This window comes from Chrysoperla carnea, chromosome 3 (genome assembly GCF_905475395.1).
Source record: "Chrysoperla carnea chromosome 3, inChrCarn1.1, whole genome shotgun sequence".
Lineage (NCBI taxonomy): Eukaryota > Metazoa > Arthropoda > Insecta > Neuroptera > Chrysopidae > Chrysoperla > Chrysoperla carnea.
In genome coordinates this window covers 32,163,819-32,188,009 of record NC_058339.1, presented here as the reverse complement: position 1 = coordinate 32,188,009, position 24,191 = coordinate 32,163,819, and the positions used below count along the sequence as shown (strand labels likewise).

General features: G+C 27.9%; 1 protein-coding gene across 5 annotated transcripts in view; it reads left to right on the top strand.

Moving 5' to 3' along the window:
* Window positions 1-24,191, top strand: part of LOC123296455 (RNA-binding protein Musashi homolog Rbp6) — a 1,436,510-nt gene that overhangs the window by 870,694 nt on the left and 541,625 nt on the right. The gene's annotated exons all lie outside the window — the stretch shown is intronic.

Here is a 24,191-nt window from a genome sequence, read left to right as displayed (position 1 = left end):
CCTTAAAACTGAAATATGGCATGAAGAAACTTACACCCATAAGCAATGCTTTAGATATAATTGTTAACTCGTAGTGATTCAAAGTAATCTGAATCCGAGGTACAACACCTTACTCCATACACTATTTTGTACAGAAATGTTAATCAAGACACGACAGACTGACGATAAGATCTTTTCTACACACTTGCACACACATAAACCTTCACATATACACCACTAGCTCTTTCTGGTGAAGCTAATTTCCTTTTTTAGCGAACATATCACATAACATTTATATATAGATCATTCTATCTTTGTTTATTTCATTTGTACGAATAAAGCACTAAATTATAGTCTTATTTATGAGGTCGACACACGCGTTACACAGTTTTCATAGATACGAGCAGCGTTCGTACGGTGTAGTGCTTTCTATACCCTTAAGTTCTCAATATTGGTATTATTATAGTATATGATGGTATTCTTCTGTACCACCTTTATAATATATGGGACTACAGTTAAACCTATTAACAAATACGTTATGAACTCATCGTTGATATTTACAACTATAAGTTTTAAACATAATCTTAATAGAACGAAAGTAGAGAAGTTGAATGTAATCGAAAGTTGAACGTTGAAAGAAAATATAAATTAGTCAGTGGCCCATAATGGCGATATTTTTAAAAGAGTAGTGTATTACATAATATACTATTATGTAATATTTTGATAGATTTTTATTATATTGTTTGTTTATATGTAAATTTTGTTAATTTTGTTGGCTAGCGCAAATTTTATACCGGTCAATATGTGCGTTATTTTTATGACAATTTTTACAAACTATAGTATATCGTAATAATTTCTTTTATATTTTATATCTAAAAGGATAACATACAAACAAATAAAAAAAATATATTTTTTTTTTCGAATGAAATTGATTTTGATAACGATAAGAATGAATGTAAATAGAGATTGAGGTTTAACTACACTATCTAACCTACTCTTACTTATACTGCTATTCTGCTATCACTAAGAAATAAACTAGTGTGTGTTTTAGTTGTAATATAACGTCTTCTATCTGTTCTACTTACAAAAGCTTAGCCTGCATATTCAACCACCTTGAAAACGAAAAAGTATAGAAAAGTAATATTTTAAATCTGTATTTTAAGCTCAGGGTGGGGCAGAGAAGTGTTCGATTTTGAAAATACTATCAAAAACTTTTTCAAATTATTATTTGAACAATCTCAAAATACCATAAAATAAGACACTTAAGAAAATTACAGAAAATTTAGGTAGTTTATAGTGAATTATAAATTTTAATTTTAAATAAATTATGCAAATTGTATTTTCACTAATATAATGTGTTAAATTACACGAATTGTTAACGTGCTTACCACTAATCTACTATCGCTAAACGATTTTGATTTTGAATGATTTTTGCACCTTCCTTAATAAGACTCGATTCCATTCTTAATTTTCGCTTTTTTTGTTAATTTCTAACTTTTTTTTATTTTTAAATATAAACCCAACGTATTTTCTTTATTATAAATCTTTCCCGGCCTCGATAGATCACGACGATGAATATCTTTCTAATCAAAATCCGAATGCAATAAACTACCCCTAACATCCTCAGTAAGAAGAAACTTTGTATTTTTTTTCCAATTTTTAAAGTAAATTAACAATTTTTTTTTAGAACGTAATCGAAAATGTTTGGAATGTAATCAAAAATGCATTAAAAAAACACTAACCTATAAAAACCAAGTTTTAAGTATACGTATATATATATATATATATTTTTTATTATATATATATATATATATATATATATATATATATATATATATATATATATATATATATATATATATATATATATATCCGAAAAAAATTTGGATCGATTTTACACCCTTTTCCCGTGATATAATCGAGTTCAAACTTTGCAGGCAGACGCATAACTCGATTATATCACGGGAAAAGGGTTTAAAATCGATCCAAATTTTTTTCGGCATTCAACCAGGCAAGCAGACACTACGAGTTAAAAGAAAGGGAGTAAAAATTTACTATATGTAAATACGTTCAAATAACTCCCGTAAGCAAACTCCATTCAGTTCGTTCCAGACGACGAAGTTATAAATATAAATTTCTCAGTATTTGAATAGCTATTTGTCAGTTCAAGTCTTGCAGTGCTTTTACTATTGATACAGTTTCCTGGTACAGTTTTCTAATAAAGTTTCCAAGAATAATCGCTAGTAAGATCTTAGAATTTAAATTAACTTATTAATTTTTCTTAGTGGTATCACCATTTACCTACATAAAAATCGATTTATGTAATTTTCCTAAATGCTTTGCAGGAATTTTGTTTTACAACGTTTTCAAAAACGCACCCTTCTCTGTTCTACCCTGTACAGTAATGTGTGTGTTTGTGATTTTTGTTTGTTGTCTCACACATAAATTCCACCATTATACTGCCATCGTATGTGAAATGCTTTTTATTTTCTTAAATCAAGAACTTAAACCTTCTTTGATTATTGTTTTTTCTTAATCAAATATTTAATGGTTCAAACTTTTTTCTTCAATTTTAAATTTCGATATTAACACAGTAAAATTATTTTGTAGGGTTGATTTGTTTTTTAAGTATTTTTCAGCAAATCGAAAAAGTATTTTCATTTAGCTCTGTATCAATGATTCATGCGACATCACGAGTTACTTTTCGATGAAGCTAAAATGGATAATGCAATGTAATTGAATTTTAAACCGTTACGAATTCATATATAACTTACTTCCCTTGACTTTGTAATGAGCTAAATGATTAGTTTTTGCTGACGTTCTAGAAAATAGTCTTGCATAACAATAGTTGTTGTGGATTGAGAAAAATTGTTTGTTTGTTTTCAAAAATGAAAGGGGCTAATAAAAATAACTAAAATAATAATATAAATTTAATATTACCTATTTCAATAAAATAAAGCGATAAAATGTCGTGTCTAGAAGTAAGAGCAAAAAACTATTGAAAAATATAATCTAAATATTTTTATACGATAACTGACTGTTTCATTCATATTTGATAATAAAAAAAATATAGTTTAATATAAAAAATTTTTTTTAAATTTATTTATAAACTTATAAACCATTTAGTTCGAGAACCAACGTCATACTGTGAAAAAACAAATCTGGTTTCTTCTACATTATGTACTTCATACAAAGACGTTATCTTACATGCAAAAAAAAATTCTCAGCTAACTGTATAGCGGTGAATAATAATCGCTATTAAAAAATAATAAATAATTTGTTAAGACAATAGTTTTGACTGGAAATAAAAACGAAATGGGTAACAATCTTCAAGACTATACACATCAAACGGGTTGAAAAATTTGTTTATAAATCATCCCTGAAAGAGATGAAAGCAAACCATCTTTAGTTTGATTCTGATCCACACTCTTGCGGTGTTCCCACGTCAAAGTGTGAACGCCATACTGATTTGACAATTAAGGAAATGGGAACATAAGCAAGAGTTATGGCGGACGAGTCAATGCAGTATGTGCTTGATATCACATTAATACCGGTGGATAGTGCTATTCAATACTGTTATATTTCTTATACTAACAAGATGCTATAGTACCTGTCTCAATACCATATCAGCATTGTAGTAATACATTTCTTACCGTGTACACAAACCAAAGTTTGTTGAAGCAATGTACTCGCATATGAAATTAAACGTTAACAAGGAATTTTGATTAACAATGCTCGATTCAAGATGCCATATAGCAATCGAACTTTCTAGTAATTACAACAATGTGTAGTTGCAGCTCAACTGTACTGTCTAGGTGCCTCTTATTACCTTTAAAACATACAAAAAGTACGCGGTATACGTTTTTCGAGGTGATGAAAGCTAGGACACTACAAGTTTTCCACCCACACGATAGTGCCTCCCTCGACTACGCGCTACTTCACGAGAATGCGGAGGAAGCTTGTAGAAAAATGAAGTTGCAGTAACTAAATATGTTATTATAGTTATTATGTTATAAAATTGATATTTTAAGTTACAAATTGTAATTTTATTTATTGCGTCATTTTTTTAGTTGATTTTAAATCATAAGCAGAAAATAACATTTATAATTTATTTTCATAAATCATACGAGATAATACGAATAAATTTGGAAGCGTTTTAAAAATTGATTTTATAACTAAATATCTATATTTAGAGTATAAAGATTTAAAGTAATAATTCGATGTATTGGTTTGGAAATGAATATATACATTTTCTTCAGTCTATTAGGTTTTATAAAATATTATATAAAATGGATATATCAATTTTATTATAAAATTAAAGAGTGTTGTCCAATGTGCGATCGTCACAAAAAATGGCTTTTCTTTTTTTATTATTCAATGATTGAGAAGTTTTTTTTAATAATTAAGAAAATGTCATGGAAAGTTATTGATAATTCTGTCAGTCAATTAAAATATGTACAAAAGCTAAGATATAGAAATATGAGGTAATTGTGGATATTTTAAGCATTCTTCTACATGTTAGGCATTCTTATAATTGCTCTTTGGTATAACATACGCGAATTTACCATATTGCATTCAACATTTTCTTCTTTATCATCTTATTTTGACGTTTTTTATCACAAGAGTACTTTTTTGCTTAAATTTTGTACTTAGCGACCCCCCCCCCTTCACTCCTTGTTTAGCTGTCGATTTTTCTTATTAACAAACATAAATTGCGACCGATAGAGAGCTTACAGACACATAAACGTAAAGATACATCGTCGCCGGGTCACTAAAAGGTCTAAAACAATCTGTAATAACCTTATACCTACATGTATAGAGAAAAATTTTCTTATATAGAATACATTTTCTTTTAAGAAAGTTTTCATGTGGTTGCTTGCATATTAGTTAATTGAATTTACATTTCGTTTTCTTAATTCATACTTGAATATACTTGAATTTTGGTTTTTGGAAAATTTAATAATACATCTTTTCAAAATGTTTTTTTTCCTCATAGTATAGAATTTATTAATTTCGATAAGATGCTTTCTTTTCATCTTGTTCAAATTAATGAAATAAAAAATGTAAAAAAAAATTTTGACAGTAGAAAAACGGGATGTATTACAACAGTTTATCGAGTGTCATTTAAAACCAATATCTCCATTTAATAATTTAAAAAAAGCATAAGCCCGTCACTTGGAAGCTTGCAAGGAAAATTCCGAAAGAAAACCTCGTGAAAAAAGGCATCAGTCAAAAGAAAAAGTTTAAAGATATATTGTTCTAGAGAGAAGGAGACTGATTGAATTATTAAAAAATAAAAATCTGACTGCGTCAAATAAAATCTGAAAGGAATGAAACAAGTCCAGTATGGTTGACATAGCGACTCAGTCGAGGTCCATTAAAATCTATACCGGCTCAAATCATCCCAATAATGGACCCCGACGGTTGAGTCGCTATGTAAACTATACTGGACTGGTTTCTTTCTTCTCAGATTTAATTCGCAGTCGGGTTTTTTATATTTTTTTAATACTTAATTTTTTGTCAATTAAAATAAAAAAAATTTCATATAAAGGGCAAAAGTAAAAGACACTTCTACACAGAATGATGAAAAAGAGTAAAGGATAAAAGTGAAATACTCTTTAGTTGCTTTATTGGAATTTGGGTACGAAGTTGCGGGCATCGACTAGTATATACCTAAAATAATGATAAATTCAATTTATAATACTATAATATTTTCGGTTGTAATCATTTTGTTGGGTTTATAGGTATACTTTTGTTCATTGTGTCCCTTTTTTGTTGAAATGATAAATTTGAATTTGAATCGAATGAAGTAGAAAAAGATTTTTCTATTTATTTCTGTACACACAAATAATATTAAATATAAGGTTTCTTTTATGCTAAAACAATTGAAATTTTTACCATCAGAATGATTTTCAATGTAATTTTACATTCTTTTGATTTGATTTCAATAAATTATTGGAGAACGTCTATTAATATTAAAAAAAATATTTTTAAATTTACAGATTGTTTATTAAACAGATTTTTATTCAAAGTTTTCGTGGGTTTTACTTATTTGATGACTAAAATCATGTAAATATTCTATTTTCTTCAAATTTGGCCCAGGAAATATAAATGGAAGATCAATATATAAAGTTGCCGAGACTTTAAAGAGCGGGTTACACTGATAACGAAAATATGGTCAAAAAGCAAACGTTCATCAAGTAATGTGGCTTTCGGGAAAAGGCAGATCCAAGGCTAGAGGGGTAGACCAGGCTGACAAAGAAGTACAATATTTTATCCTCAGAAATTGGCAAACACTGTGCCTGGGAACAAATACAGAGATTTGGGTGTATTTTCGAAGCAATACAAGGCTTAGTGTGGGATCTAACGCTGAAATGATAATATTTTCAAAATAGATAAAAAAAGAAAAAAAAAATTGTCTTCTATCATATAAAATTCTATTCGCAGTGTGCATGAGTTTTATTTTAGGAGTTTCCTTGTTAAAGACATTCTACTTAATATAATTTTATGAATGGAAATTGTAATACTATTTGCTTACAACGAATCAATTATTATGTTAATTTGCAATTAAAAAATATTATTTATGCAATTTCGTTTTTTATTTACACAATTTCTACTACGTCAAGTTTAATTGTAACAACTTAATTGTTTTTATTTGACTATTGACAATTTTCATAAAAAAAGCAGTGCTATGATCGATTCAGTTATACCTTCATCAACTTTGAACGATTACCTAAGTTCTATATCAAAGCTACCATATTGTCAATTAACTCAATCAAAAAGTTATAGATCTGATCTCCATAACGATAGCATCATAATAAAAATTATAAAAAGTTCGTTTTAATTATATTTAATCTTGTTGGTTAAAATAAATATATAAGTCTGATTAAAAAAAAATCAAATTAACGAAAATTAAAAACAAAATTCATTTTATAATAAAATATTGTGTGTTATTATTATTATAATTATGAAATAATGGGAAAAGAAAATTTTTATGAAAATAATTATGAGCTTGTATATACTTTATATAGAATGGATTTATTAAATTCAAAAAGTTTGTTGTTTTTCATTTCTGAATTAAACAAAAAAGTATGTATAAATATGCTTTTGTCCTCTTAATTAATTGATGTTAAAAAATGTATTTTGAAATTTGATTTATATAAAAACGAAAAAAAAGGTTTTTTCTTTTTTTTTTTTTTTTAAATGAAAATTATTTTTCCCCAGATTTTACTTGTTATTGTTTTATGACCTACATACATATACAGTTATAGATATTACATATGTACATATTTTTAGTTGATTACAGTCTGATTGAAAAGGGTTAAAAAAAGAGTGATATATTAAAAAGCTATAACCTTTCTGTTTGTTTTCTAAGTTCCAGCAAAAATAATTTTACGACATTTAAAACCTTATACTTATAGTATAGAATCGAAAAAAAACCTTATAGAATCAAAAACTGGGTGATATTGAATCCAACTATTTAAGCGTTACTAGAAATATAAAGAAAGAGAACCACTTTTTTCTTCAATACAGGCTATCTATCCTTGCCTCAAAAGTACAAAAATTTTTATGTTACCTTAGGGTCTGAAAGGTGTTCAAATTTCTAAGCAATTGAAAAGAAGCACTAGTTATTATTGGATTTGACCGAGGCTTTGGTACGATCCACTATACTTTGGACGCTTTCAAAGCATTGAAGTGGACTAAGGATGGCCAAGGAAACCAATACTGCATTCGTTAAATAATAGTATGATAAACTTCAATGGTTTGTATTCTTCATAAATGTGTAAACAACAGTGTTTGGCACTTTTTTCTAGTGTACCTAAAGTTTTGGATTATAAATTTTTTACCCTATGCTATGAACTTTCTCACCATCAAATAGTTTGTAGAAAAATTCAAAATCAATAACAACACGAATGAAGTTGATAAAGCAAACTAAACCATTTCTTGGGCTTAATATTAGTCTTGTCACAAGGACCGTAAATTGAAGCCTTCACCATTTTCAATAGACTTTCCATTACGTAGGTATTTTACTAATTTTAATAAACATAATAGATCATCAACTATATAAATTTTAATCGTAATAAATACTTTGAAATAAATTTTAAAAAGTTTTATCAAGCGTATAATACGCGTGGGTATGAACACAAAACGAGTAAAATCTACATACCTACACTAGAATGTGGATAAGTATGTATACAGGATGATTTTTTTGAATGTTTTCAGCAATATAAATTGAAAATGGAATTGAAATCATAAAATGTATACGTACTTTTAGTTTATTTTAGTTTTTAGTTTTATTTTATTTAAGACTAATTACAGTGCGTCCCGTAAAAAAAGCTAGCTTTGTTTCATTCCTTAAAATAAGCCAGTACGTGTTTTGTCGATTCTTCGATTCCGTTTTCTAAATATAAGAGTGGAAACTTTTAAAAAAACCAATCTGTATATATCTCTGTTGAATAAAATAAAATTAAGCATCATATTATAACAGCCTGCCTAACTATAGGCACACTTATACATTTTTGGTTCGAAATTTTGTATAAAATACAAATTTACAATACTACTAAGGCCATTTTACAATACTTTGGTACCTAGCTGCGTATTTTATAATATATACAATGTGAAATGTTTTATTATTATATTAAGCATGTTATCCTTTTAATGAATTTCTTCCATCATGAAAGAGATGCTACTTTTGAATTTTGCACACTGCTGATTGAATTTTGCCAAACTTATCTGCAAATATTTGATATATGAGATAATTTGTATATCAGAAAGATTGAGTTAATTAAAATGAAAAATCGGAATGTATATAAGCGTGTTCGGAGAGAAGTTGAAATTGAATGTTTTAAATTTAATGGTTAATTCGAAAAATTAAAGGTTTTAAAATAAATTTTACTTGCTTTTGAAGTTGATCATCTAATCGAGTATGCTTTTTCTTGACCAGCAAAATATTCGTTAATATTTGAAAAATAATTTTATTTCTCCTTTATTTTACTTGCTTGAAGGTAACCAAAATTTCGCTTAGTTGATACAACTTCTGCGTGAGTTTTTGTGATTTAAAAGTATTGTTGTTATTTTAATTTATATAGAATATTTTATTTTAGTTTTAATTATATGTGTATATATTTATCTATATAAGTATTAAGTATGTGAACTAGATAATACCAAAAATATGTTTCTACAATAAATTAAACTCAATTTTGATTCAATTGAGCTTAATTGACCAAAAAATCAGATAGTCCAAGTTTCATAAAATAATTGTTTAATTCAAATTTTGGTGAAACAGAATTCAAATTTCTTTTTTTCTAATTGATAATGTACTAGCCATTATAGGTAATATACTGGAAATAAATTGCTCAAAAACTAAGCATAGAGTATTTACATTTCAAATTTATTAATAAATTAAAAGTAAAATCCGAAAAACATTTTATGCAATTTGTAAATTGTGTAAATTGAATAATTTTCTATCAATTTTTTATGGAATGCTAAAAGTTTATTTAATATTTTTGTTGCAGGTATGATATAATTTTGCTGATTATCACCATAACTGTAAGTTATTCATAAAAATCTCTGTACATGGAATAAAAAGTTTTCTATCTGAGTAAATTCACGTTCCTACCGTAGTTTTAAAAGCAATACCTGATAATTATAATTATAGTTTGTAAGTTGTAATTGTTTGGTAATTAAATATGCGAAAGTGTTGGAAAAATTGATTGTGTGCCTTTTTCTTTCCCGAAAAAAAAACACGAACAAAAGTTTTCTTCTTAGATAGTTCTTTCTAAGATAGTCTCTTTGTAAGGTACAACATAAAATAAACCAACTCTAATTATTAGTTTTAAAAAAATGGACAGAACATGAAGTATTATTTATTGAGTTTCTACAGTTTTACTAGTTATCAAAATTTTCAGTTTTCTAATATTTTCTTATATTTCTTTCGAGAAATCGACGAAAATAACGTATCGAGAAATCGCCCTTGTACGAATACACATGCGTACACACAAACATCAGTCTAAAAGTGGTTCAAATACATTGTCCTGACTATGAAACGTAAATATACGTTGAAAATTTGGATTTGGTTTTTAGACCCATTACAAGAATTTCTCTTTCCTATCAGTTTTGCAGCTTATAAAATACACTATAAAAAAAATAGTAGCTATATGTTGTTTGTGGCACATTTTATAACGAGATGAGAAAGCAATTTGCGTATACAACCGAAAAAATATCCTACGATATAATATATAAAATTATTTGTTATATACCTCTCTAACATAGACATACTACACTCTCTTATAAACGGGAAACAGTTACTGTTGGCCTTATCTACATAACATTCATATATTATATGTGTAGTTAGTTCGCTCAATTCGATGGTACACATTTTTCAGGATTTCACAGGCCTGAAGGCCACCACCAGTATACACTACACCATGATGTTGTTAAACTATAGATAACTGAATCAACGAAATGACCCTATTCATCTTTTTAAATACTCTATGTGTGTTCGGTTGTATATGGGATGCTAACATTGGAGGGGTATTTTACTACCGTTAAAAAAAACAGTAACTCCTATAAACTAATGTTCCTACTTCTTTATCTCTTGTCCTGTTCTATATATTATTTAGAGAGAAAAACGAGTGTTATTCCTTTATTATTTTTAAAATAGTATATACATTTTGAAAGCGCTATTTATTTTTCTAGTGTGTAATTATATTGTTAAAACATTTTTGTTCGAATCATCCTTATTTTGGAAAGGTGTGAAACCCTTAATGTCTGAATTAAGGAGGAAAATAAAAAACAGAGATAAAATTTAAATTCCTAAATGTTAAACCTTTCGCATGAATAAATGGTGGCGTGTAAGAGACTCAAGAGATACAATTGAAAGATCTGCAATTTCGAATTTATTTTCACGGAAATAATTTAAGGTCAGCGCATTAGGAATTTTATGTCACTAGCGTAGAGCTACTAAATTCTGTTTAGCAGCTAAGGTAACGAATATCTCTCTAGAACAATATATCTATAAACTTCTACTTTTGACTGATGTCTTTTCTTTCACGATGTTTTCTTTCGGAATTTTCATTGCAAGCTTCCAGATGACGGGCTTATGCTTTTTTTAAATTATTAAATGGAGATATTGGTATTGAATGAAACTCGAAACTGTTATGGTACATCCCGTTTTTTCGACTGTCAAAATTGTTTTTTTCATTTGTTATTTAATTAATTTGAACAAGGTGAAATGAAAGCATCCTATCGAAATTAATAAATTCCATAATATGAGAAGAAAAAAAACATATTGAAAAGATGTATTATTAAATTTTCCAAAAACTAAAATTCAAGTATATTCAAGTATGAATTAAGAAAACGAAATGTATATTCAATTAAATAATATGCAACCACATGAAAACTTTCTTAAAAGAAAATGTATTCTATGTAAGAAAACTTTTCTCTATACATGTAGGTATAAGGTAATTACAGATATGAAACACCTAACAATTGGTTCTATAACAAGTCTTATTATTATTACACAAACACCATTCAACCTCATTCTACCTTTGATTTTCATATATATGTGTAAAAGTTTTAATGGGAGTTTGAAAAAATTGAAAGATCAAATTAAGTTCAATAATCGTATGCAAGGAAAACACTTGGAATTCAAATCTAATCTGAATATTTCGAAGAAGTTGTACTGTTGTATGCATTAAAATTACTGTATTGATTCGATTCGATTAGTTAACAAGAAAACTTTTACTTCTACAACTTCTTCTTATACTAACAAAATCTCAATGACAAATATTTTTGAATTTGATAACGTGAACATTTCCTTCTCCATTTCAATTTTAGCGCATAATACTAATTTTTTTTTATCAAAATTTGGTTATGTAACTAAAGTGGACGCTAAAGTAATTTTCTTTAACTTGGAGGATTTGACAGTGGTTTGAAATCATTTTGTCTATTACAATGTTACTTTTTTATTAAAAGAAATAATTACCAGCTAACCAGCTCGAACGTAAACAAAGCATCAATATGGCGGTGACTGGGAACCGCGAGAGAGAGATAACCGAGAATGAGAGAATGGCTCCACCCTAACTTTACATGCGTAAGAGCATACCTTGTCTAGTTCTACCATGATTTCGATATTGCTACTCTTTGTGGTTATTTATCAGACATAAATTTTAATCTAACCTTGTTAAAGTTAATGTAATTAAATTTTCGGATTAATGTTAAAAAATTTATAAATAAAAAGTTGCTATGAACTATAATTTCTGAACAATAAAATTTTTTAATTTTGTTCATTAATAATTTACGAACTGCTTTCATAACCTACATATTATTATAACAACGGCACGCCAAACTAGCATACTCAGGTAAGTATAACAACACATCGAGCATAGTAATAATAAAGGTAAAATATTCATAGTTTTGTAAATCGCTAACTTTCGCTTTAAATCGAGTCGTCTTCCTCGCGTATTAGTTTCGCAAGTAATAAAATGTATTTGTGTTAAGTATATGGTATAGGTAGGTAGTATATGCAGAAGTATAAAGGTATCTAAAATTACGTTACGTTTAGTATTCGATAAGTGGTTTAATTTGAAGAACACTTTGGTTTCTTAATAATACTTGAATGTTTTGTCGAAAATATGCTGATTTTATTTCTATTCATGTAGAAGAAATTTATATTTTTATTATAATATATACGATTCTTAATAATATTATTGTTTTAGTACGATGCTAGAATGATGACAAGTTTGAAAATAAATTGAGCAGATAAGTTTTCAATTACTTTTAAATTTTTGAGGGATACTTTTTTGAAAAAAATATCTCGGAAAATCGCACACAAAGGTCATATTTTTTTTTTAATTTAGGACATATTTCTCCTCATGTAATTCTTTTTATACCATGTATATATGGAATATATCGAGGTTAACTAAGTTTAGTCCCAAGTTTGTAAAGCTTAAATATATTGATGCTACTTTTTGACAGGCAAATCAACATACAAATTTTTCCTGAGTCAAACAAAGGGAGGCATAAACCGTAAAAAATCCTGCCGTTTTAGCAATTTTTCTGCTGGAAATTCTCAAAAAATTTTTTTAATCAATCACCAATCCTCAGAATATGAACAAGCTTGAAGTCCTTTCCCTTTGGCTGTTCGTGTTTCAATCTATCGCCTCGTATCTTACTTATCGTTACGTATTCTTTATTTCTTGATTTAAAAGGGTTTTAAATTTTTACCTTCAAATTCCTTTTTTGATTTAGGCAACAATCCCTAAACTATAATAATGAGACATGTTGCACGAATAGCACAATGAGTTTCTCTTGAAATAAGTGCAATATAAAAGCCACCAATTCCTGGACTATCTGCAATAAACACTAAATCAAAGTTCATTTACTCTGTTTGAATATTATGAAAATGCATATTGAAAGTGAGGGTAAAATGCATATATATTATTCATTATCATTTATGGTTTCTAAATACTATGAAACAAATATTCCAAACAATTGAATTCATTTGAGTCAATCAAATGTCAATTATAAAATATAACGTTATGAAAAGGTTAAACAACTTTATAGTCGTTTATATAAATTAATATATGTATAGTGACTTTACCATATATATGGTATATAATTTCTAAAGTTGGTAAGTTGGTATAAAACTAGTATATATTATAGCGTACGTAGGTATTGGATTAGAGCTTTAACTGAAGAAATTAGTAGACAAGTATAAGGAAAATTCTATCCGAATTAGATTTCTCATGCGAGTTGCTTCCTTGTATATATTCTTGTCTAACATAACATATACCGTATGTATAATTTCAATACATAGAATATATTGTTAGATAAACAGAAAGAAACCTTATCGTATATTTTAACATTGAATTTTCCATTGAAAACGTTCAGTTGATGAACATGTTATTGGTTTTAGGACATTTTGTGAAATGAATGAATTCGATAAAAATTCTTTGGAATCTTTTGTACAAACGTTCGGTTTTATGGTAATTATTTGGTTTTACAGACCTACCTGCCTGAAAATGTTGTCTAGTAGAACATCGCAAGCCTAACTGATTACTTTCTGTGTTCTTAGTAAGCGAATTCTATAAGTTTTCTGTTCGTTTTTTATCAGTTACTAATTTTCCTACCATGCTGCTTAGCCTATTTCCTCTGAATGTACTTGACGACGAAGAGACCCAAACAGGAATGTATAACGTAGACAAACGAATTTTGGTATAATCTAGTAACTAAGAAAAAAACTTATACCAAATCATATAACAAATGGAAGCGCTCGTCATGGTGAATACATTTGTTTTAAATAAATCATTGAAAATTTGTAAGAATTATTTAAAAATTAACGATTCACTTTTATCTCAGAATTTAATATTAAACATTTAGAAGAGATACAAAATATATTTCAAATCTTAAATAAATTAATTTTTTGGTTGTAATTCATTAACGAACGGGAAACATTTTCTAGGTGTATAGAATTCTATCAAATGAAAGTGGTCAATATAGACAATTCGAAACAGAAACATTTTTTTTGTAAATAAAACTCTTTCGGCTGTAGTCTACCTCGCATTTGCCCAGTAATTTTTTTTATTAAAAGTCATCTGTTTTCATTACAAGTAGGGAACAATTAGAATTTTTATCTATGGATTTTTACTATATGTTCGATCAAATAATTTTGAAGATAATTGCCAATGTCCCTTTGAAACTAATACTTTTCATTTTAGTTGTTTTTAACTTAAAGCTTCTGATGCCAAATATACGTAATAATTAATTGAAACTGTCTATAAGGTTTAACTTTTGTTGACTTCCAGTTGAGACATAGTTATTATAATAAATATGAAACTATCTACTTTTGATTGAGACACTCGGTGCATGTGTAAGTAATGTATAATCTTACTTCCAACTTCATATTTTTGATGATGACTGGTGAATCCTTATCAAATGATAGACAGATTTCAGATCGTATTTGAAATGATAGACAATGATTCCAGCACAGGCTAGAATAAAATATATGTAGTACCTTATTATACCTTTAAAGCTATGAATTATTGATGCGCTAATGTGTATGGGTGTATTATTTTTATATTGTTTCAAAAGATTAAGTACTTAAAGCAGTCAAGCTTAACATAGGTGAAGCTTTAAGTACATTCAATTTATTCGTAATAAAATACTTTAAGATTTTTTCTTAAAATCTAATTTTAACAGAAGATTATTTACAATTGATTTTTGCAATGAACAAATTCTTCACCTACCGGCGTTGAAATGCAATAAAAACTTTAACCTATCATCTTATATCTTAAGTTGTTCAGAGTTCAAAGAACAACCAGAAATTAATGCAGCAAAATCAGTAGTACATCGAGGATAGATTATTCGTGGAAGAATAATACCGCAGGAGAACACCAACCTGTGACGCTGACTTAAATTTTACGATTCTCATGAAATTTACTTAAAATTAACCAATATAAAGTTTTTCAAGCTATTGCTTAGTTTCCTAAATGTAGTTTATTTAACTTTTTTTTTCGCATATTTTTTTTAATGGTTTCAATATTTCCAAATTTCATCTTCGGAATCCTTTTTTGATTTTGATTATACTTTTATTTTCCTCGTTGTCCTTCATTATTTGTTAAAGACGTTGCCTTGGAGGGTATTTTGGGTTGGGTCTAGGTGATAATGGATGGCTCTTTTGCATCGCTTTAATATTCTGTGAAAATCCGCGAAAGTTGTTCTATTAAAAGAAAAAAGCTTTATTTGTAGAAAAAACTGCAACAGAACAGATAAAGAAACACTTCAAGTCAAAACTGCGTATTATGTTTTATTTAACTGATCCATTATTTTGGTGTAAAAAACCACAATAGGGCAGATAAAAAAAAACACCTCCAGCCTACAAACATACCGCAAAACACAATAAATTTCACCATAAAACACAATATTCAATAAATACATAAAACAACATAAAGCATTTTCAAACAATCATAATTTCAAATAAAATAATTGTTAAATCAAAATATTAAAAAGGAAGTTGTTGAATGAGAAATTCATTTTGTGAATAAAATCTCTCGTATCACGATTTATCATCACCGTATTTGTATATTCGTTTATGATTTTAACTGAAAAAAGTTATTGTTTTCAACTCAAAAATCAAAATCGTACATTTAATTACAAACTTTTGTTATAAATTCTTTCTCTAATAAATTTTTCTTAAAGTAAACTATATTTGTAAAGAAGGTGAAATTTTTCAGTTTCAATCACGAGATTTGGTGACAAATTTATTCCACCAAAAACATTCTGTAAAAAACTCTACTAATATAAAAAAGTAATGAAATCTAGACAAAGTTGTGCGATAAACTGAATATGTTTCTTATTTTCAAATTATAGAAGTCTTTTCTATGTACGTGTTCTTATTATTCGAAAATGGTGAATTTGCTATCAGCATCGAGTGTTTGAAGCATGCATGCAACGTTGAAAACAACGCACTTAGTACTTCGATGGGAAACCGCTTAAAAACCATGAGTGCTGTTAAATTTCTATTATTTATAATAGTTTATATTCCCAATGGACACGTCATATAAAAAATTTAGTTCCCGTGTATAAATGACCACAAAACTCTTTAGTACGAAGTTGCGAACATCGGTTAGTGGAAATAAAGTTCTTTAGTCTATTAAAATACAAAAATTGTAATATCTCGGGTTATTTTTATGAACGAATTTGATATTAAGCAATCCTGTAAATGTTTTATTTATAAAAGAAGGCATTTATCAAAAAGTTATTAATTTCGCTTTAAAGGCCAAATCCACCTAGGCTCATTTTATATTGTTGTTGTTGTGTGTTATGAATTTCTACTCGTCATATTTTATTATTAAGTAAATTAAATTTCTATTTTCAATAATAATTTAATAATGAAATGCCAAACCAAAGCATAGGGTGAATTACATAATCATTTACTAAAACAATCAAATTATCTGTACTTCATTGAGTAATCACTCATCATTTTATTAATATTCGAGTTTATGTGTTTATGTGGTATCGTAGAGCTTTGTTTTACTCGTGTGTTTTTTTTGAATTACATGAAAAACATGGTTTTCTAATTTTGTATGTTGTGGAATTTAATTGGAAATATTCTATTTGATTTATTCTATTTTTATTATGAAATATTTTTTAGAATTAAAAAAAAAAAAAAACTAATTTAAATGATTGAAAATCTCTAAAAAGGATTTAGAAATAATAAACTATATTTACAGTTATTACTTCCGGGAACACAAAATATCAAAAAATTTTTTTGAAGGAAACGAATTTTTTCACTTTATTAATAGAGTTATTCATTTAAAAAGTATAAATGGGTTACTTACTACACAAAGATTATGTGTGGAGCAAAATGGTTGATAAATAACTATGTCATTTTCGCAGAAAAAGGAAGTCATTTTATCAAAATGAATATGAGAAACCTCTTCCCCAAAAGTTTAAATATAAAAAATGTTCCTTATAAAAAAATAACAGTTTTAGTTTGAAACATTTTTTCGTAAACATCACTGTTTACCCGTGAGATCGAAAATTATGCGCAAATTGTATAGTATGTATTATATGGGAATGTCAGTTATATATGTGTGACATGTATGTATGTGTGATATGTATGTGTGACAGAGTAATTAACACTGTCTATATATGGTATGTCAACAATTAACTCAGTCAATTGTTTGTTTTCACTTGTTTTTTTTTGTAATTTGCAAGCTTAATAATTTCATCACCATTTATATCAACTACACCAAATTGAAACAAAGCTCTGTTTCAGAGCAAGGTACCTCTTTCTAATGAAGCTGCATTTAGATCAATCACCCAACTCTTTGTGTTAAAATTCGTAAATTATTTAGACACATTACTCTTATCGAGCAATTCCGGTTTTCTCTTGGTATTAATGATGTTTCAAAAATTCATTTCGGTTTTTCTTCAAATAAACGTGATAAATGTGAATGGAAATTATCGTATAAGATTGGATTTATCTTAGCAACTGACTTAAGTGGCAGACCCCACAATTTTTTTGAACCTTTTACTAAATTTATATTACTCTTCTTTGTTTTTTATTAATTTTTGCAGCATGAAACGTCTCGCTAGTTAAAAGATTAACCAATATTTTTTACCAATGCTTCATTCATTAAAGTATGAAGAATCGGTTTGAATATAATTGCTATAAATACAACTAAAAAAGCTAAAAATATTCGAAATTTTTTCTATTTTTTAATACCGAATAGATCGAATATAATGAATTCAATTCAATAAATGATGAATAAATTTAAAAAATAGACGTATAAAAACTATTTATTTAAACTTTTCCATATTAAAAATTCTATTGATTCCCGTGTGAACAAAATTCTTGGACAAAACGTGATATTGTGTATAGTCTCGCTTGTGTATGATGATTTTTTGTTCAACAAAAAAAATTTAAACATTTATATTCCAAAATTGAAAAACAATAACGAAATTTTTCATAATACCTTCTCTATTTAATTAAAAATATTTAAATTTTTGAAAACATTTAATTATAGTACTCATTTTATACATATAATATAAAACATACCTATTACCTATCACTGAAAAATAACATGTATAATGTGAAAAATTATTAGTAAAAACCGGAAAATACCCGAAAAATATTTTTAATTAGTTTAATCATTTTTATTTATGTTGTTTTCATTATTTATAAACTTGGATATAAAATATGACAGACAGATATGTTCTGCCATAATAATGATGATTTGTAAAAATTCGAAAATATGAGTATTTTTTTGAGGAACATCATTTTCTAGTTGTTCCCGATACGTAACCCTAAACTTGCACTTCAAACTTAGCTAAGAACACTCTCCATTAAATTACTTTTCAAATAAAAAGTCCAAATCGGTTCATCCGCTTTTGCGCAAGGATGACACAGAAAGACTGACACACAGAGCGGCCAAACTTATAACATTCCTTTTTTTGGTTCGGGGGTTAAAAAATGATTTTGACTTTTACATTAATTTTTTTATACCATGCATATATGTAATATGCAAGGTATACTAAGTTTAGTCCCAAGTTTGTAACGCTTAAAAATACTGATGCTACCAAAAAAATTTTGCTATAGGTGTTCATAAAATCACCTAATTAGTCCATTTCCGGCTATCCGTCCGTCCGTCAGTCTGTGGGCACGATAACTCAAAAAAGATATCACGCTGAAATTACAGCGTACTCAGGATGTAAAAAGTGTGGCCAGGTTCGAAAATGAGCAACATAGTTCAATTGGGTCTTGACCTATGGATCCGTGGGACTCATCTTGTAAACCGTTAGAGATAGAACAAAATAAAACTTTTGTTTGAAACATTTTTTGTTAAACATCACTGTTTACCCGTAAGGGCGCAAATTAGGCGTAAATTGTATAGTATATAGTATAAAAATTGTATATGTATGTGCAATGTAATAGAGTAATCAACACTATTTATGCATGGTATTTCAACAATTAACTCAGTCAATTGTTTGTTTTCACTTGTTTAAATATATATTTGTAGATTTTACTTGTTTGCAGTAATGCGTAAAATAATTATATATTGGTAGCTATTGGTCATGAATATTTAATGACTAAACAACACCCTATGTTTTATTATTTAAACTTGATACAGTACAAATCAACATGAAAACCAATTGATCCAGACACCTATTCTGTTTATACTTGCTATGTTTGTCCGTTGTACGATGAAAGTAAACAATATCCTAATTAATAATTTTTGTAGAAATAAAAAGATATAACTAGCCGAATGAGTGATATCGCTTGCCTATTCGAGATTGGCCTATATTCTACATTATAGCCTGTGTTCGAATCCTATCAACCAAGGTTTGTCAATTTTAATGTACTTTTACGGTTATTATACTATCACTGTATGGATAAAAATGATGTAGCTTAATTTTTCTGTGAGTTAGTTTGTATTCCAGGTGATAATCGTCGTGGTATCAATCAATGAGTTCACCATTATTCTACCCATGTTATGAATTTTCTTGTAAAATAAGGTACTTTAATAAATAAGAGACTTTATTAATTTCAGTATTTTATAACCCTAAATTTGTATTAATCGAATTTCAACGCCATCAGAAGCAAATTATCTACGGGGAAAACTAGGCACATGTCTAAGGGTACGAGGCTAGATGGGGCACATTCCTGGAAGTTTTTAAACAAAGAGGTAATTATTATGAAAGCTTATGCTTGTCAAGAATGCCGTCGATATTTAATTCACCTTTCAACTCCCCTGTGTATCTTTAGAATATGCAAATATCAAATTCAAAGAAAAAAAATTCAAAACGGAGTTTCCTGGCCTATCTTTCAATTAGCAGAAAGGGCAGTGAATATTTAGATTTCCACTCTCAAAATTATTTTAATACTTTTGGTTCGAATTTAATTTGTATCGCCTTTATTTAATAAAAGAGGCAAATAAATTCGAAAACTACCCAGTTCAGCTTGTGTTTAATGCACTCATTTATTACCCGTCATTTATAAAAGCGATTACAAATTTTAAATTTAATAAAAAGGAAGGAAAAAATAAGCAGGAAGTCTTAATACGTTTTCATAGACCGAGCCTCCTGTAAAACCGAAAGGTCGATTATCACACACAAATCTCGTTGTGCTTGAGTGAAACTTTGACTATTTGGTATTAAATTCAATATTTAAAAGTTTCTAGTTCACTTTCTGAAAGTAACGATAACTAAAATTTTGACATTTCGATCAAAGAATAATGAAAAAAAATAAATAATGTATAAAAATTTTCATTGAATTATCCATTTTTTAACATGTTTTAACCAATAATACTAATATAAAGGTACGAAATGAAATGTAGTTTTATCTACTCCCAAAGCCAAATTAATATAAATATAAAATACAACTAGTGAAAATAAACAATTGACTGAGTAAATTGTTGAAATACTATGTATATATGGTGTTGATTACTCTGTCACAGTACACATACATAAATATGACTCATATATAATAGTCTAAGATCCCAATTAGGATCGACCTTCACCCATCTGTTTACCGGATGAAAGTTATTTTTTATGAAATATAAAATGTTAACAAATATCCCTGCAATGGGTTGCCTATAAAAATGTGGTCCAGACTACTTTTAGTGAAAATATCAAGAGTAAAATTTTTAGAAATTTATCACTGACTTGCATATCTTACGAATTTTGATCTACTCGAAAGTAAAAGCCATAAAGAATATGCAGCAGCTATGTTGTTTGCCTTTTTTCGTTCACTATTATCGCATTTATACAAGTTGAAAATAGTAATTACGTGCATCTGTTAATTCATTGACTCGCATATCTAAATAAAGATAATTTTGTTACAATTACGGTGGCATATGATTGGCCACAAAATATTGGTCAAAAATAATGTTTACAAGCTTTCCAAGTTTTGATATTTATATTAAAAATGGTCTGGACCATATTTTTTAAGGCAACCCGTTACAGGAATATTTGTTAATATTTTACATTTCATAAAAAATAACTTTCATTCGGTAAACAGATGGGTGAAGGTCGACCCTAATTCGGATCTTGTACTATAACTGATATGCCCATATAATACATACTAAACAATTTGGGCATAGTTTGCGCTCTAACGGGTTTACAAAAATTTTTATCTGATGTTTACGAAAAAATGATTCAAACAAAAGTTCATTTTTTTATAAGAAACATTTTTTATATTTAATTCTTTGTTCTATCTCTAACGGTTTACAAGATGGATCCTACGGACCCAAGAACTAATTGATCTATGTTGCTCATTTACGAACTCGACTTCACTTTTTGCGTTCTCAGCACGCTATAAAAATTTCAGGTTGGTATATCTTTTCGTTTTTGAGCTATCATGACAGACAGACGATAGACAGACAGACAACCAGAAATGGACTAATTAGGTGATTTTAGGAACATCTATACGAAAATTTTGTTCAAAGCATCAATATTTTAAAGCGTTACAAACTTGGGACTAAACTAAGTATACCTTGCTATATTTCATATACATGGTATAATATTGTATGTATATAAGCGGCAATGAGAATAATAATATTATCGAATAATAATATATTTATTTGAATTTTCTGTTGAAAACAATTGAATTTATAAAGTAAATTAACGTGTTATAATGCCACCGATGCCACCATAGCTCTATATAAATATAAAATTTACTCCAAGCAAATTAGCCATTCGTTTCTAGTGCAAATGTCTTTATATTCTGAAACAGATAGATTTTTAAGAATTTGGCTCTGATGAAATTATAGAAAAACTAAGTAATATACTGTGATTGTAGAACATTTAGCAATCCTCAAATTACTTTTAAATGATACAAATCTTCTAAAGATAATAGCACGTATGCAACCTCCTTGAAAATAATTTGTTTTACAAAGAATACGAAGGATTTTGAAAACTCAATTTATTAGCTATAAAATTAATTACTTTTAAATACTTTATATTTGTCATTACAGTCTTTCAAATAAGTCATTCAATAATCAATTAATTTAAGGCTTGTCGCCTCTGTGGCTTACCTCCATTACTTGTCCGTGGTATGCCGCACACACTTATTTCATTCTTAGTCAAGGGAGCATGACAAGGATTGCATTCAAACCAAAGTTTTCTGTTTATGTCTCTTGGGCTATAATTGAACGATTCATTAACAAAGTCGAACTTCTAATGCAACTAGTCCCAATTGTTTTTCTTTGCGATAAAACAGTACGGTTTTTATTCGATTAATGACGTATTCAACGCAAAACAAATTCATATTATTTATACAGACAAATATAATTATATTCACGATAATAAATCGATAATATATCGTTACCTTTTATGAGCAATACATATTTTGTATACCTACAAATGTTATAGAATATGGCTTTTAAATATATGTTTTATAATTTGAATTGGAAAAACAATCCATTATTATAACAAAAGTTTCATATTGTTATTATAAATTTTAAATGGACAAAAATAAAAATTAAAACTTTTATAATAATTTTTATTCTGTTTTCAATATTTATTTATTTTATGGAGTTGGTAATATTTAGTTATTGGTTGGTATTAATGTTTAACATCCATATTTATTTAAACTTGTCAGTGTCACAATTTCAAAAACATATTGAACCCTTCATATACACTTTTGAAAAAAAATTTTGGTAAAGATGTTCCTAGAATCACCTAATTAGTCCATTTCCGATTGTCTGTCCGTCTGTCCGTCTATCTGCCAACACGATAACTGAAAAACGAAAAGAGATATCAAGATGAAATTACAGCATACTCAGGACGTAAAAAGTGAGGTCAGGTTCGTAAATGAGCAACATAGGTCAATTGGGTCTTGGATTCGCAGGACCCATCATGTAAACCGTTAGAGATGGTAAAAATGTTCCTTATAAAAAACAGAGCAACTTCTGTTTGATACATTTTTTCGTAAATATCACTGTTTACCCGGGAGGGCGCAAATTAGGCGTAAATTGTAAAGTATGTATTATGTATGTGTGATATGCATGTATGTGTAATGTGATAGAGTAATTAATACTGTTTATGCGTGGTATTTCAAAAATTAACTCAGTCAATTGTTTGTTATCACTTCTTTAAATGTCACTTTTAAATAATGGTTGTTATATGGATTAATTTGGATGATTTATTGTTTGTATTAAATAATTTTTTTATTGATATTATCGAATCAAATTTTTCATTAAAAATTATACGGTTTTTTATGAAATAATATTAATAATACAATTTATTTTAAAAGCTTTTAAATACATTAGAATTTATTTCTTGTTACATGAATAGTGTATTTAAAAAAAAGTTAATTATTGATTAACATTATCAGTAAGCACATGAAATAAATTGTATGCAATAAGTGAAGCTTTTGTAATAATTCCAAAATTTTATTTAATTCAGTTTAAATAGGTTCACTTGGATTGGGAGGAGAACCTAATTAAGCTAAAGGGCGTCGTTTTCTACACTGATGGATCTAAGTTGGAGAAGGTGGGTGGTGGGATCTTTTCTGAATATCTCGATCTGCGTCTATCATTTCGGATGCCGGATCACTGTAGTGTGTATCAAGCGAAAGTGATGGCTTTTCATGAGGTTTGGGAATGTCTCAGACTGAACACCCTTAGGTGCAGTTACATTCTTCACCGACAGCCAAGTGGCTCTAAATTCCTTCACCTCAGTCTATCTAACGTCAAAGGTAGCAC